Here is a 15,110-nt window from a genome sequence, read left to right as displayed (position 1 = left end):
CTATGCTGGAGGTGTTCTTTTTTACATCTCTTTGACACTCATGGTGGAATGTGGTGCCCTCTGAAGTTCAGATCGCTTTTCAGAAGGCATTTGACGCATGGTGCTTATACTGCATCCTCTCCACCCGATTTAACCCTATAATGCCGCACTACCTCGCCGCAATTGAATGCATTGCACGCAGATGCGGCATGGCCATACTGAACTCAATGGGCGAGTTTGACAGGTGGTGATTCCTATCAAATTTAGGTGGGCGGACGGGGGGGGGCGGTAAAACCCCAGCTCGGCCAATGGGCTGAAATTCATTCCATGGATGGCCCTGTCTGTACCACCTGGCTGAACAAAAGACAATTTTTTTTTTAATCAAAGGTGCTGGGCAGAAAAATCTCAGCTTTAGTCTTTTTTTGTTTTCTTTATCTTCACCTATGAAGGAGCAGCGTTGTTACCCTAGGCCAGTGATGGCGAACCTGTGGCACGCGTGCCACAGCCGGCACGCCGAGCCTTATCTGTGGGCACGCCAGGAGAATACCGTATTTTTCGCTCCATAAGACGCACTTTTTTTCCCCCAAAAAAGGGGGGAAAATGTCAGTGCGTCTTATGGAGCGAATATAGAGCGGCCGGTCCGGTATTTCCACCGCCGCCGTGTCAGAATACCGGGCCGGCCGCTCAGCTCTGCAGTGGGACCTTACCTGTTCCTCTACCCAGCGGCGCGCTGTCTTCCCGGCTTCTGTAGTGTGCGTGACAGCCGGGTCCCAAGTGCGCATGCGCAAGATGCAGTGCTCTTTGTGAATGGTAAGGCGGTACCTGGGACACATGACAGATCCCAGAAGCCGCCGGACCAATCACAAAGCGCAGCGCTTCTCGCGCATGCGCACTGGGCATCCGGCTGTCCGACGAGCGCCCACACTACAGAAGCCGGGAAGACAGCGCGCGGCTGGATAGAGGAACAGGTAAGATCAAAGGACAACTCCGCGGAAGTAAGAGCGGGTACCTGTCAAATTCAGGTACCCGCTCCCCCTCCCTCCCCAAAGGTCAGCAGTCATCTGTACTGTCCGCAGTCTCTGGTCATCCCTGTGCTTTCCGCAGTCTCTGGTCATCTCCTGTACTGTCCGCAGTCTCTGGTCATCCCCTGTACTGTCCGCAGTCTCTGGTCATCTCCTGTACTGTGTCTGCAGTCTCTGGTCATCTCCTGTACTGTGTCTGCAGTCTCTGGTCATCTCCTGTACTGTGTCTGCAGTCTCTGGTCATCTCCTGTACTGTGTCTGCAGTCTCTGGTCATCTCCTGTACTGTGTCTGCAGTCTCTGGTCATCTCCTGTACTGTGTCTGCAGTCTCTGGTCATCTCCTGTACTGTGTCCGCAGTCTCTGGTCATCTCCTGTACTGTGTCCGCAGTCTCTGGTCATCCCTGTACTGTGTCCGCAGTCTCTGGTCATCCCTGTACTGTGTCCGCAGTCTCTGGTCATCCCTGTACTGTGTCCGCAGTCTCTGGTCATCCCCTGTACTATGTCTGCAGTCTCTGGTCATCCCTGTACCGTGTCCGCAGTCTCTGGTCATCCCTGTACCGTGTCCGCAGTCTCTGGTCATCTCCTGTACCGTGTCCGCAGTCTCTGGTCATCTCCTGTACCGTGTCCGCAGTCTCTGGTCATCCCTGTACCGTGTCCGCAGTCTCTGGTCATCTCCTGTACTATGTCCGCAGTCTCTGGTCATCTCCTGTACTGTGTCCGCAGTCTCTGGTCATCCCTGTACTGTGTCCGCAGTCTCTGGTCATCCCTGTACTGTGTCCGCAGTCTCTGGTCATCCCTGTACTGTGTCCGCAGTCTCTGGTCATCTCCTGTACTGTGTCCGCAGTCTCTGGTCATCTCCTGTACTGTGTCCGCAGTCTCTGGTCATCTCCTGTACTGTGTCCGCAGTCTCTGGTCATCTCCTGTACTGTGTCCGCAGTCTCTGGTCATCTCCTGTACTGTGTCTGCAGTCTCTGGTCATCCCTGTACTGTGTCTGCAGTCTCTGGTCATCCCTGTACTGTGTCCGCAGTCTCTGGTCATCCCTGTACTGTCCGCAGTCTCTGGTCATCTCCTGTACTATGTCCGCAGTCTCTGGTCATCCCTGTACTGTCCGCAGTCTCTGGTCATCCCTGTACTGTGTCCGCAGTCTCTGGTCATCTCCTGTACTGTGTCCGCAGTCTCTGGTCATCTCCTGTACTATGTCCGCAGTCTCTGGTCATCTCCTGTACTATGTCCGCAGTCTCTGGTCATCCCTGTATTGTCCGCAGTCTCTGGTCATCTCCTGTACTATGTCCGCAGTCTCTGGTCATCCCTGTATTGTCCGCAGTCTCTGGTCATCTCCTGTAGTATGTCCGCAGTCTCTGGTCATCTCCTGTACTGTGTCCGCAGTCTCTGGTCATCTCCTGTACTATGTCCGCAGTCTCTGGTCATCTCCTGTACTATGTCCGCAGTCTCTGGTCATCCCTGTATTGTCCGCAGTCTCTGGTCATCCCTGTACTGTTAATTAGTTTGCACTACTGTACGAGTTGTTTTTTCTAAACCAAAAGCTCGATATTCAGGTTTCATTGCAGTGTTGGCACTTTGAAAGAAATAAGTTGGTTTTGGGTTGCAGTTTGGGCAGTCGGGCTCAAAAAGGTTCGCCATCACTGGCCTAGGCTAACAAACACCTCTGCTCTCCTCATCTACAAGGTGTTCTTTTTTTATGTCTCTTTTGCACTCACGGTGGAATGTGGTGCCCTCTGAAGTTCAGATCGCTTTTCACATGTGGCACTTATACTGCATCATCGCCACTCGATTGAACCCTATAATGCCGCTCTACCTCGCCGCAATTGAATGCATTGCACGCAGATGCGGCATGGCCCTATTGAACTCAATGGGCGAGTTTGACAGGCGGTGAATCCTGTCAAACTCTGGTAGGCGTACGGAGGGGAGGGTGATAAAACCCCGGCTCAGCCAATTTTATTGCTCATTGACAGAGACTAACTGATCGGGATCCCAAAGCTTAGCTTTAGCTGACAACCCCCCCCCAAAAAAAAAACCTTTGTGTAATTAGAAGCTGTGAAAGCCCTTGATCCAGCCACCATACCTTTCTTCTGCATGGACTGACCCCAGGTATGTAGTCAGCTACTACTCAGTAGTAGTTTTGACCTTTCCCTATGTATGAGCATTCCTTGCAGTTAGCTCTCTCTCCCATGCTGCTGGGAATCAGATGATGTTTTTCTTAGCCTACAAGCATGACGCAGAACCAAGGAACAAATGCTGCAAGCAATTCTGCATAATAGGAGATTGTATCATGTTGTGTGAAGGTACAATCACAGGCATCACCGAGTCTTCAGAAATACAGTCAGTGGGAGAACTTTTCAATCTCTAGAAACTAGAAAGCAATGACGTGTATGGGCCTTTACTACTAGTGCAGGCATTGTTCACCAAACCTGCGTTCCCCATACTTCTCCAGTAGAGTAAAGCCGGCCACACACGGGTTGAATGCCAAAAGAATTTTTTCTAAGAATTTGCGTTCTAATTTCCTACCATTTGTGGGTTACGGAAACAGACGATTTTCATGTGGCCATCGAATTGGGCATGTTGGACTAACGAATTTCTAATCAATGATGGGAGAATTGTGCGAGAAATGTCATCGAAAAAGAAACGAGCGTGAGCTGTGACCTGGAAAGAAAAGAAAAGTCTTTCGAAATCAATGGTGGCACCATTGGATTACAAAATGCACAAAATTTCTGGTTTTTTAAAGAAAATTAGTTCAGAATGCGACCCATGTATGGCCTGCATCAGTCAATGTGCCAAAAGACATTGTTCTGTGTACATCGGGAGCTGTGCAACTGGTGCTATTCTGACCATATGCGTTACCACATCTGCTATTTCATCATGGACAGCAAGTTAGAGCAAAGAGCAAATGTAAAATTCTGCGTGAAACTGGGCAAATGGCTGGATCTCCACAATGTTGTCAAAATGACGACCTTTGAGCTGCATCTTCATCTTTGGGAAGAGGGTATTTTTGGGGGTTGAGCTCATTGAAGGTCTTCCTGATATCTCAATGTCTTCCAGTGAAGTTCTTCTGCTCTTGAAGTGTGCATGCCACTCAAAACACCTTGAACGACTCATTGCAGCATCGCCGTAAACTTGCTGAATCATGTCAACCGTCTCGGTGGCTGACTTGCCCAGTTCTTTGTTCTAACTAAATAGCAGACGTGGTAACACACATCGTCAGAATAGCACCAGTTGCACAGCTCCCGATTTACACAAGACAATGTCTTTTGGTATACTGACTTGTGAAGATAGGTGCCCCCTGTGACTGTGCGTGCAGCCTTGTGCTGCCATCTGTTGGCGTGCTACAAAAATAGTCTTGAAAAGTTTGATAACACCTCTTATACTGTATATATATTCATTATTAGTGTGTTCTGTATCCATGCATACTATATCAATTATTATTATACAGGATTTATATAGCGCCAACAGTTTGCTCAACGCTTTGCAATATAACGGGAGACAATACAGCAACAATACAGTTCAATACAAGAGGGTTAGGAGGGCCCTGATCCTTGGAGCTTACAATCTAAGAGGATGAAATGAGGGTAAGCCTGTGTTTGCTTCCAGGTGCCCCCTGTGACTGTGCGTGCAGCCTTGTGTTGCCATCTGTTGGCATGGAACAGCACTAGTCTTGAAAAGTGTGATAACACCTCTTATACTGTATATATATTCATTATTAGTGAGTTCTGTATCCATGAATACTACATCAATGAAATGCAGGGTAAGCCTGTGTTTGATGCCAGGTGCCCCCTGTGACTGTGCGTGCAGCCATCTGTTGGCATCGGACAGAACTAGTCTTAAAACTTTTTGATAGCACCTCATATATACGGCAGTATAGTGTGCAGAGCCTTCAGAATGACTTTCCTGGGAGCTATTGCTAAAGTGTAAAACACAGCTAGCAGGGGCTGCTCACATTGTGCGTCAATGGGGCCAGGATGCTATAGCCAAACACTTGGTTCTCAGTTGTGGTGCATTTGCCTCTTTGTAAATCTCTGTTCTGCAAAACAAAAAACAAACAAACAGGAATTCAGGAGGCAGTAGGGTGGCCTGCTAAATGCATGACAGCGGCTGCTTAGCTACACTCTGAAAAGTGATCCAATGTGAATTGCTTTTCAGTGTGAAAATATCTTATGGTTCAGCTTGCTGGCAGGTAGCCTCCTAAGCGTATTCCACTCCATCCACTGCTAACCACTACCTTGCTGCAAGATGAAGAGCAGACACTTGTAGTCCTCTCCACTTTCCATTTTTGACTTTTTTCACCCTTTTCAGTTTGCGGTCTGATGGGGGTGAGGCTCCACAGCACCATCTAGTGTCTTTTGGGTGATACTGCCTCACCACTGCATTATAGTGCAAGTTTTATTACAATCCTCAAATGTGGCAATCAGGTAAAAAAAAAGTCAAAGAATCAGCACTCCTCCATGGCATGAAAACACTGCACCCTGGGCAGCTGCCCCTCCTGCCCCTCCCTTGTCCCAGTCCTGGCTCTCCAACAGATGCTCTCTGAAGACGCTGTGGGATCTCAGTCTGGTTTTGTCAGCCCTTCGAGGGCCTCCCTTCGAGCCTGTCAGGGATATTCCCTTGGCTGATATTGATTGAAAAACTGAAGGAGCCTAACTGAAACGCTATTGTTCATTTTTTCGCTAGTACATACTGTTTGATCACTCGGGCATTGTTCCTGAACCATGAAAGCCACGGTAGAGCTTTGGCCTCTGTGCGGCTCTATATTGCTAATAATGTTTTTCAAATGTTTGATCATTGCCTGTTTAATTACTCATCGTTTGTCTATTACATGGCACCCCGGCATCGGCGATCAGCTGTTTATATTGTTCAGCATTTCAGTAAAACTTGACACTTGAAGCCTGGGTGGAAATGTTGTGTCCGAACAGCGGCTGCATCAAATCATCTGAAAGGGGAGGATCCTCTTTGTACATTGCATAACGTGGATGGGGGAATCAGTTAAATGATTTTCATTCTCTCTGCAGGTTGAGGTCTGTATACTCAGCTTTAGCCTGCTGTAATATTGGCAGCTACTACGTTTATCATTGAAAAGCACCAGTATGCTGTATAGATGAAAGTCAGTGAATTTTTTACAGAAATTTGATCAGAAGCCCTGAGATGCAACAGACGGTGAAAAAGGCTTTTTATTAATGTGACAATTGATGAATACACAGTACTGTAGCTAAGTACACTTTGTTCATTTAGGGTTTAGATCTGCTTAAAGTGTTACTAAACCCACAACAGTGAAATCAGTCTGTATATGCAGTAAAGCATGCTTGTTATACTCACTGTGGAACATAAGGGGTTAATCCACTGCATTGTGGAAAACCGCTGGTATATCCTGTCTTCTCTGATCCTCCCCTTCTTCCAGTGTTCCCTTCTTATCTCCTGATAAGACATATTGTGTGGAGACACTCTGCAGATGCTCAGTTTGGTGTGTACTGCTAGAGTTTTTTTCTTCTTCTTGAGAGAATGCATGTGATCAGCACAGGGCCAATCAGGACAGATATAGTGAATGCAGGGTCCGGGGAGATCAGATATAGGGAATGCAGGGTCCGGGGAGACCAGATATAGGGAATGCAGGGTCCGGCGAGACCAGATATAGGGAATGCAGGGTCCGGCGAGACCAGATATAGGGAATGCAGGGTCCGGCGAGACCAGATATAGGGAATGCAGGGTCCGGGGTTTAGTAACACTAAGTTTAGTGAAATTTTTTTTTTTTTAATAAAAAATAAAAAAATAGCTCCAGGGACAGTACTTACAATGAATGAAAACTGTTCCATGTGCTAGTGGCTGGTGGTTTAGGTTGAAGTCTTACTTTCTCTAACTAATCCACAGTTGTAATTTTCCGATTCTGCGGGGGTTACTATGAGCGGGTGCACCTGTGATAGGCATTTGTTAAAACCGCCAACTATGCTCGCCTTTTCTGCACCTTCTTCCAGTCATAGATGCCGTACTATCGGTTCCCTCAATGAATGGATGATGGGCAGATGAATGAAAGGTCCATTCATAGAGTGCTTTTTATTGTCGGAACCAATAGTACAACTTCTATCAATGGAGGAGGAGGGAGGCGGAAAGGGCAAGAAGAGTCAGATGTTGTGACAAGTTCCTGTGACAGTTGCAGCCACTCATATTAACCCTCTTTGCCCCAGAAGATCACAGTTGCAGGATAGATGAAGGGAAGAGGAATGGAGATTTCAATCTAATACAGCAGCCATCAGCACATGGAGCACTTTTCATTTACTGTAAATACCATCGGTTCTGTATCAAGCACCGCTTTATGCATTGACTTGCCTCCTTTAGATGTATGTTTAAATAAGCGCCATTTACAGACAGCCCAACCCTCCAATAAGACACGCCAGTTTATTCCAACGTAGTTTTACTTGTTAAAATGGAGGGCAAGTAATGTCCACCGGACAAATCAAAGTGTAAATAGGCAATACCTGCAGATGTGTCACACTGGCTGCCCTCCAGATGTTGCGGAACTACAAGTCCCATTAGGCTTTGCAAGGTTGACAGTCACAGGCAGAGGCATGATGGGACTTGTAGTTCCACAACAGCTGGAGGGGCATCAGTTTGACATTTGCCCAGTATGAAGGCTGGTAACTAACTGAGAGAACGTGAAGAAGAAGAAGGGGGGGGTGTGTGTCTATCTAAGCACTAAACCAACTGGCCCAAATATGCAGGTAAACTGGAAACTACCATTTTACAGGCATTCAATTACAAGCTGTAGTTGCACTGAATTGCCATAAGATGTCAGCACAAAGATATATATATATACAGTTGTGTTCAAAATAATAGCAGTCAGACATCACTAACCTGATCAATCACTGTTTTTGGTAGAAATGATATTTCTACATGGCAAATAATTTACTAGCAGGTGTAGTAGAGTAATAGAAATCCAACAGACCCAACAGTCATGACATGCATGCTGCTGATTCTGTGTAATTGAATCACTAATTGAAAGGGGCATGTTCAAAATAATAGCAGTGTGGAGTTCTATTAGTGAGCTCATTCATTCTTTGAAAAACAGGTGGCAATTATTGCCCTTATTTAAGGAAGGAAGGCAGCAAATGTTGTACATGCTGGTTACAGTGCATTTCTCTCTGAAATTCTGAGGAAAATGGGTCGTTCCAGACATTGTTCAGAAGAACAGCGTACCTTGATTAAAAAGTTGATTGGAGAGGGGAAAACATATAAAGAAGTGCAGAAAATGATAGGCTGCTCAGCTAAAATGATCGCAAATGCTTTAAAATGGCAACCAAAACCTGAAAGACGTGGAAGAAAGCGAAAAACTACCATTCGAATGGATAGAAGAATAGCCAAAATGGCGCGGACTTAGCCAACAATCAGCTCCAGGAAGATGAAAGAAGGTGCGACGTTCCCTGTGAGTACTGTTACAATTAGAAGACGCCTATGTGAAGCCAAGCTATCTGCAAGAAGCCCCCGCAAAGTCCCACTGTTGAAAAAAAGACATGTGCTGAAGAGGTTACAATTTGCCAAAGAGCACATTGACTGGCCTAAAGAGAAATGGTGTAACATTTTGTGGACTGATGAAAAGAAGATTGTTCTTTTTGGGTCTAGTGGCCGGAGACAGTTTGTCAGACGACCCCCAAACACTGAATTCAAGCCACAGTACACTGTGAAGACAGTGAAGCATGGTGGTGCAAGCATCATGATATGGGGATGTTTCTCATACTACGGTGTTGGGCCTATTTATCGCATACCAGGGATCATGGATCAGTTTGAATATATCAGAATACTTGAAGAAGTCATGCTGCCTTATGCTGAAGAGGAAATGCCCTTGAAATGGGTGTTCCAACAAGACAACGACCCCAAACACACCAGTAAACGTGCAACATCTTGGTTCCAGACCAACAAGATTGACGTTATGGAGTGGCCAGCCCAATCCCCGGATCTTAATCCAATAGAAAACTTGTGGGGTGACATCAAAAATGCAGTTTCTGAGGCAAAACCAAGAAATAGAGAAGAACTGTGGAATGTAGTCCAATCATCCTGGGCTGGAATACCTGTTCACAGGTGCCAGAAGTTGGTTGGCTCCATGCAACACAGATGTACAGCAGTTCTCAGAAACAGTGCGACTACAACCAAATATTCATTAAGTGATTCAAAGGAAAGCAAAATCTTCAAACATTTTTCAGTTTATATAGTGAATGTTTGAGTTTGTAAAGAAGAATACAAACACTGCTATTTTTTTTAACCGTCTAATATTCACTTTTCTTCATTTTTTTAGAGGAACAACACAAATTTGATCTATTTTTCTTCATGTTTTGATTTGGAATAGAATGTGTCGTGTTCCCAATGCATTTGTGTGTATGGAAATAAAAGCTATTAGAAGGATTTTGAGCTTTATTCACTTTTTTCAACACACTGCTATTATTTTGAACACAACTTTATATACATACACACAAAAGAGAATCCAGTGCAACAGAGATGGGATACAAGATAATTGTTGCAGAACACCATTGCTACCTGTACATCCTCCTGTTTTCAGTGATGGCTTGCAGTCCCCAGGCCGGTCACTGGTGTAATCTTTGATCTCTGTATCCACCAGTAAAACATAACCCTTGCCATGCATTGAAGCACACCCTGTGAATGAGGCCTAATAGCACATCAACTCACAGTGTTCCTGATCACATCACACAGCGACAATGTCAACAGAGCAAGTTCAGCCAACAAGTGTTCCTGATCAACCACAACACCTCCTCTTTAGAAACATCTAGAAATATTTAAAAAAAACATTTTTTCTTTTTGGTATGCTGTGTAAATGGGAACATCTAATGAACATATAGTGGGGCTTTTCTTGAATTTGACTGCAAAAGTAGAAATGCCCTTAATGACCTGTGGTATATTTGTTAGATCCCCTTTTCTGCTGCTAGATCCCTTTTTGGCAGATAAACACAAACATGGGGGAAGAGAGGAACCAGACATTGTTTGTTACATGCATGCCAGGGGAAGTTTAGCTCTATAGCTGCACATGAGATGGTCACTGCCCGATTCAGTTTGTTTGTTCTTTGTAGGTGCAGGAAGACATCCACTGACTGGCCATTCTTAGCAGGCACACTGATTAATATTAGAAAACCTGTTCCCTCCTGAGCTATGCAGTGCTGGTAGTGTCTGTCTGGGCCAATCTCCTTCTGCCACCTTCACCATCCATCTCTCTGCCATCACAGGTGATGGTGAGTGGTTGGATCACCCTTGCACAGCCCAACCTTTTGACCATACAACATGTGACCCTCAGCTAAGTATTTCTCCTGCCACTTTTTGTTATACCGTTATCTCTTCCTATCTTACTTACCATGCCTTCAACAAATTGGAGAATCTGCTGATTTTTTTGGTCATATTTACATAGTTTTAACATTATTTGTGCATTACCCTAACATTAATCTTTTTTTGCATAACGTAGCATGTTTAATCGGTATGTAACACTACCACCTTAGGAGTTGCTAAGTTTTGGGTCCCCTTATAATCCTGCACAGCCAGGTAACATGCATTTGTTTGCACACTGGAGACAGTACAGTCCTTGAGCTTTGTTTTTAGGTTTTATTAAGGGGTATTGAACTTGGATAGGGTTGAGGGGTGTATGGGATGTCCAACTGCAACTTGAGGACAAACTCTTTAGCAAATATGTACAAGTCAACAAATAGTCTCTTCTCGTAGAGCTCTCCAGCCCCCCAGGTGTACCACCTCAGACCCCAGATGAAATCTCCTCTCCACCCAGCTGTCTGAGGGAATCCCTGAGCAAGAGAACTCAGACTGCCACTTTAAATCAACAGTCCCAGATAGGGACTGGTCAGGTTTCCCAGCAGAATGTCCCTAATCTGGTCCAGGGTGTACAGGATTACTCACTTAGTCCTCTCCTGCAAGCCTGTGGGTTGGTGGCTGCCTTCAGGCATTATGCTGGGCTGGCTCCTTCCCCGTTTCCAAGGCTGTCCTCTTTCAGGGGATGGTTGAAGCTGAGAGATTCTCCCTTCCAACTCCTGCCTGCAGGTAGGACCCTGCCAGGCTCCCCACTCCAGCCTTCACTCCATCTTCCACCAAACACTACTCCCCTGCTGCTGAGCAGGCTCAGTCATACTTAAAGGCTGTCCTGACCCCATGCCAAGCCTGCTGCCTGGGGATTGGTCAAAATCCCTTAAGTATGCAGATCAGCGCCTTTTCACCCCCACCCACTGCCTTCTAGAAACTTCTCAAGTCTCTAGAGCAGGTGGAGGTATCAGGGAATTGATCTGCAAAGCCCTCAGCCCTGACCTAAATTGATCTGGCTGACTCATGCCCTGGCTGCTAATCCGCATCTACAAAAAAAAAAAAAAACTAGCTAGCTCCCCCTGGCTCTCTAGGAGGAGCAGGTAGTAAACTCTGCTTTTGAACTTGTACCTACCGGTATGCCTTTAATAAGGCTTACCTGTACTGTAGGTACAGTGAATATCTCCTAAACATGCTGTGTTCAGGTGATATTCACAATGAAAGCAGCCAGTGACATGACTGCCACATGCGCACTCCATTCTGAATTGACAATACACTATGTGCCACGGTCGTGACTCCTGCTCGCATGTGCAGAAATGACGTCATCGCAGCCCAGCCATTCAAATGGCTGCAGCCTGTGAAAGAAGGAAGACTGGGTGAAGATAGAAGCCCTGTCAGCAGTGAGGTCTGTTGGTGAACTAAAAGTCCCATCATGCCTCTGCCTTTGGGAGTCATGCTTGTAACTGTCAGTTTTGCAATGCCTCATGGGACTTGTAGTTCTACAGTTACCCACCCCTGCTTTAAGGTAAGTCACTAAGGTGGAACATATGTAGGAATCAGAAATTCTAAAAATTATACATTATGCTGCTTTTGGGTTTGTGACTAAGAAGTACTGAAGTGAGACACAGCCAGGCAACTAGCATCGTTAAGAAGGTGGATAGAGGATAGTGTGTACTTTAAAGCTGTATTCCAGGCAAACAGCTAAATGCACAGATGAAATACATATATGGGAGCTGTTTTATCTGCAAAAGAATGTGTATTTCATTCCATCCAGTCCTGAGATTTACACAGCTCTGCCACACAACAAAGCCTCTCTCTGGCAGGGCAGGAGAGCTGATTTTTCTCTTCTGCAATTAAGTAGCATTTACAGGTCCTGTCCCTTGCCCAATCTCGGAATGGACAATGAAACAAGAAGCAGTAGATTGATGAGCTTTTCTCTGTCACTCTGCTTTTTCAACCTATTAGCATACTCCTTGCACTGCAGCATACCTGATTGGCTCCATTTACTGCTGCTCCCTAACCCAGTCTGAGCTTTGCTGCTTGTGTTAAACACATGTATAAAGCCTTAAAGTGTTACTAAACCCAGGACCCTGCATTCACTATATCTGGTCTCCCTGGACCTTGCATTCACTATATCTGGTCTCCCAGGACCCCGCATTCCCTATATCTGGTCTCCCAGGACCCCGCATTCCCTATATCTGGTCTCCCAGGACCCCGCATTCCCTATATCTGGTCTCCCAGGACCCCGCATTCCCTATATCTGGTCTCCCCAGACCCCGCATTCACTATATCTGGTTTCCCAGGACCCTGCATTCACTATATCTGGTCTCCCCGGACCCTGCATTCACTATATCTGGTCTCCCCGGACCCTGCATTCACTATATCTGGTCTCCCCGGACCCTGCATTCACTATATCTGGTCTCCCCGGTCCCTGCATTTACTATATCTGGTCTCCCTGGACCCTGCATTCACTATATCTGGTCTCCCACAGTACAAACAACATGGCACTTATTTTAGTAAATATAAACTGCTAAATACCTTTTCTCATCAGTATGTAACAGTCTTGTGACTTCTATCAGTGTCCAGCAGAGCACTGGTTAAAGCTAGGAGGAGGAGTTTTCTTTCTCCCTTGATTGTCCTATGAGGCTGCATGACCTCTGAATCTCTGAACAGTGCTGATTGGCCATGTGCTGATCACATGCACCCTCCCAAGAAAAAAACCCTCTAGCAATACACACCAATCTGAGCATGTGCACCTGTCCCTCATGACTCTGTTCAATCAGCAGATAAACTGGTGACAGTAGAGGAAGGGGAGGATCAGAGAAGACAGTCTTTTTTTTTATTTTTTGTTTTTTTTACACAATGCAGAGGATTAATCTCTTAGGTTCCACAGTGAGTATAACAAGCATGCTTTGCTGCATGTAAATATGGAATAAAATTCCTACTGAGACTAAGGCTTTATTTATTACAGAGCTGCATTATTGGTGTCTTTCATATGTGCCCAGAGTTCAGGTTTAAAGCAAAACTCTGGGAAAAATATGTATTTCACCATGCAGTGGGGCTGTGGCCCCCTGCATGGGTCAACTGCTTGTTTTTTCTAGGGGTGAGCACAAAGCTCATACTCCCATGACCCGCCGATCCTCTGGAAAACTGCACTCCTCCACAGTCCAATGGTGGACTGTTCATGTCTATGGAGCCTGCTGCCATCTGGAACAGTCCATTTTTAATACCACTGGATCGGAGAGGGGGGGGGGGTGTAGTTATGGTGCCGAAGGGACCGATCTTGCACAGGGAGGATCGGCAGGTCATGTAAGTATATTTCCACTGTCCTCTCCCCTAGAACAAAATGAGCAGCCCCACTGCATGGGAAACAAAAAATTGCCAGGAGTTCTGCTTTAGAGGCATTTCTACTTTTGCAGTAAAATTTGAGAAAACCTCACTACATTCACACACCATGCCTAAAAAATATAAAAATATTTCTCACCTTTTGGATGTTTCTCAGGAGGAAGTGTCATGGCTGACTAAGTTTATTTGGACAATGTTACACAGTGAGCCTGTCCCAAGTCTGTCCTCAATATTCATTGCAAGAAGTCCACCCTTTATACCTTGACAGACCGTGTTTAAATCTAGTTGAAATTGATCATAGAGATCTGCCTGCACAGCACAGAGAGCAATAATTATAGCAAACACACCCACCCAGCCCCATCATAGGCAAACAGACCTACCTAGGATTACTTTCTTGCTGGAGGGTCCAAAACAGAGTATCTAAAAAAGGTGAGCTGCAATTTATAAAGTATGCTATGTAAATGGGGACATAACAAATAAAAAGTGTTATCCCAGTTTGGCTGCAAAAGTGGAAATACACTTTAACCCCTTGACGCCAAGCGCACGCCAATATGTTGCCTCTCGGCATCTGGGCCTTGACACCAAGCGGCCGTATATTTGAGTGCCATTAGATACATATGTGCTGAGAGCGCACACCCTGCACACTCCAAGCACATATGTCCGTGACTCACGGAAAGATCCCGATCTCCTCTTACGATCGGGACATTTTACGATCATGCGACAGCCGTGACGGCGAATCATGGCAGTCACATGACCCTAAATCCCCACCCGTCTCTCAGCTTCTGAAACTGTTAAAGGGCCAGGAGGCACCAGCACGAAGTGGTTAAGGATGTACAGGTGGCCACGGAGACATACATGAATAATGTGAATGAGTTGTGTACTCCCCTAACATACATGTCACACAAATCAGAATATGAATCTACTGATCACTTTGATATGTATTTTCTGCTTATACATTACATTGTATTTTCAGCTTGAACTGCCAAATGTTTGTGATGGGTGCAATTTAAAGTGCCACCGCACATGATGTATTTCATGCTACAGCTGGATTCAGTAGTAAATAAATGCCAATAGTAAATTGCCTGCAGTGACTTACCGTCATGCTGACCTCGATGAGCACCCACCAGGTAGGAGAGGATTCCCTCCAAGAAAGGGGGAATACGTGGACTGTACACAGACTTCAACAAGTCCTGATGTGGTTAGTGTCTGTCCTACAATAGACGGATCTACCAAAAAGAGGAACCACCCAGGGTTACTCAGAGCATATTTAGTAACTAAAATCACGTGGGACTGATGTGATGATTACAGCTGTGATTGTTACAAACAAAATCATCATCTTCTATACATACATAATTCTGCCAGGGACATGAAACTATCCTACATGGGTAACTATAGTAGGTCTATACTAGGGCTTAAAATTTCAAGTCCAGAGCTACTAGCCAGGCCTTAGAGTTACTCAC

General features: G+C 45.6%; 1 protein-coding gene across 1 annotated transcript in view; it reads right to left on the bottom strand.

Moving 5' to 3' along the window:
- Positions 1-14,859, bottom strand: part of P2RY11 (purinergic receptor P2Y11) — an 82,489-nt gene extending 67,630 nt beyond the window's left edge. Inside the window, exon 1 of the mRNA XM_089653986.1 lies at positions 14,747-14,859. The gene's annotated coding sequence lies outside the window, so the exon portion shown is untranslated. The remainder of the gene's footprint in view (positions 1-14,746) is intronic.
- Between the last annotated feature and the right edge of the window lie 251 nt (positions 14,860-15,110).

The sequence above is a fragment of the Staurois parvus genome, unplaced genomic scaffold, assembly GCF_062004578.1.
Source record: "Staurois parvus isolate SC_StPar_1 unplaced genomic scaffold, SC_StPar_1.0 ptg000732l, whole genome shotgun sequence".
NCBI classification, from domain to species: Eukaryota; Metazoa; Chordata; class Amphibia; order Anura; family Ranidae; genus Staurois; species Staurois parvus.
Note: the sequence above shows the minus strand (reverse complement) of the source record. Positions and strands in the feature narration are given on the sequence as shown.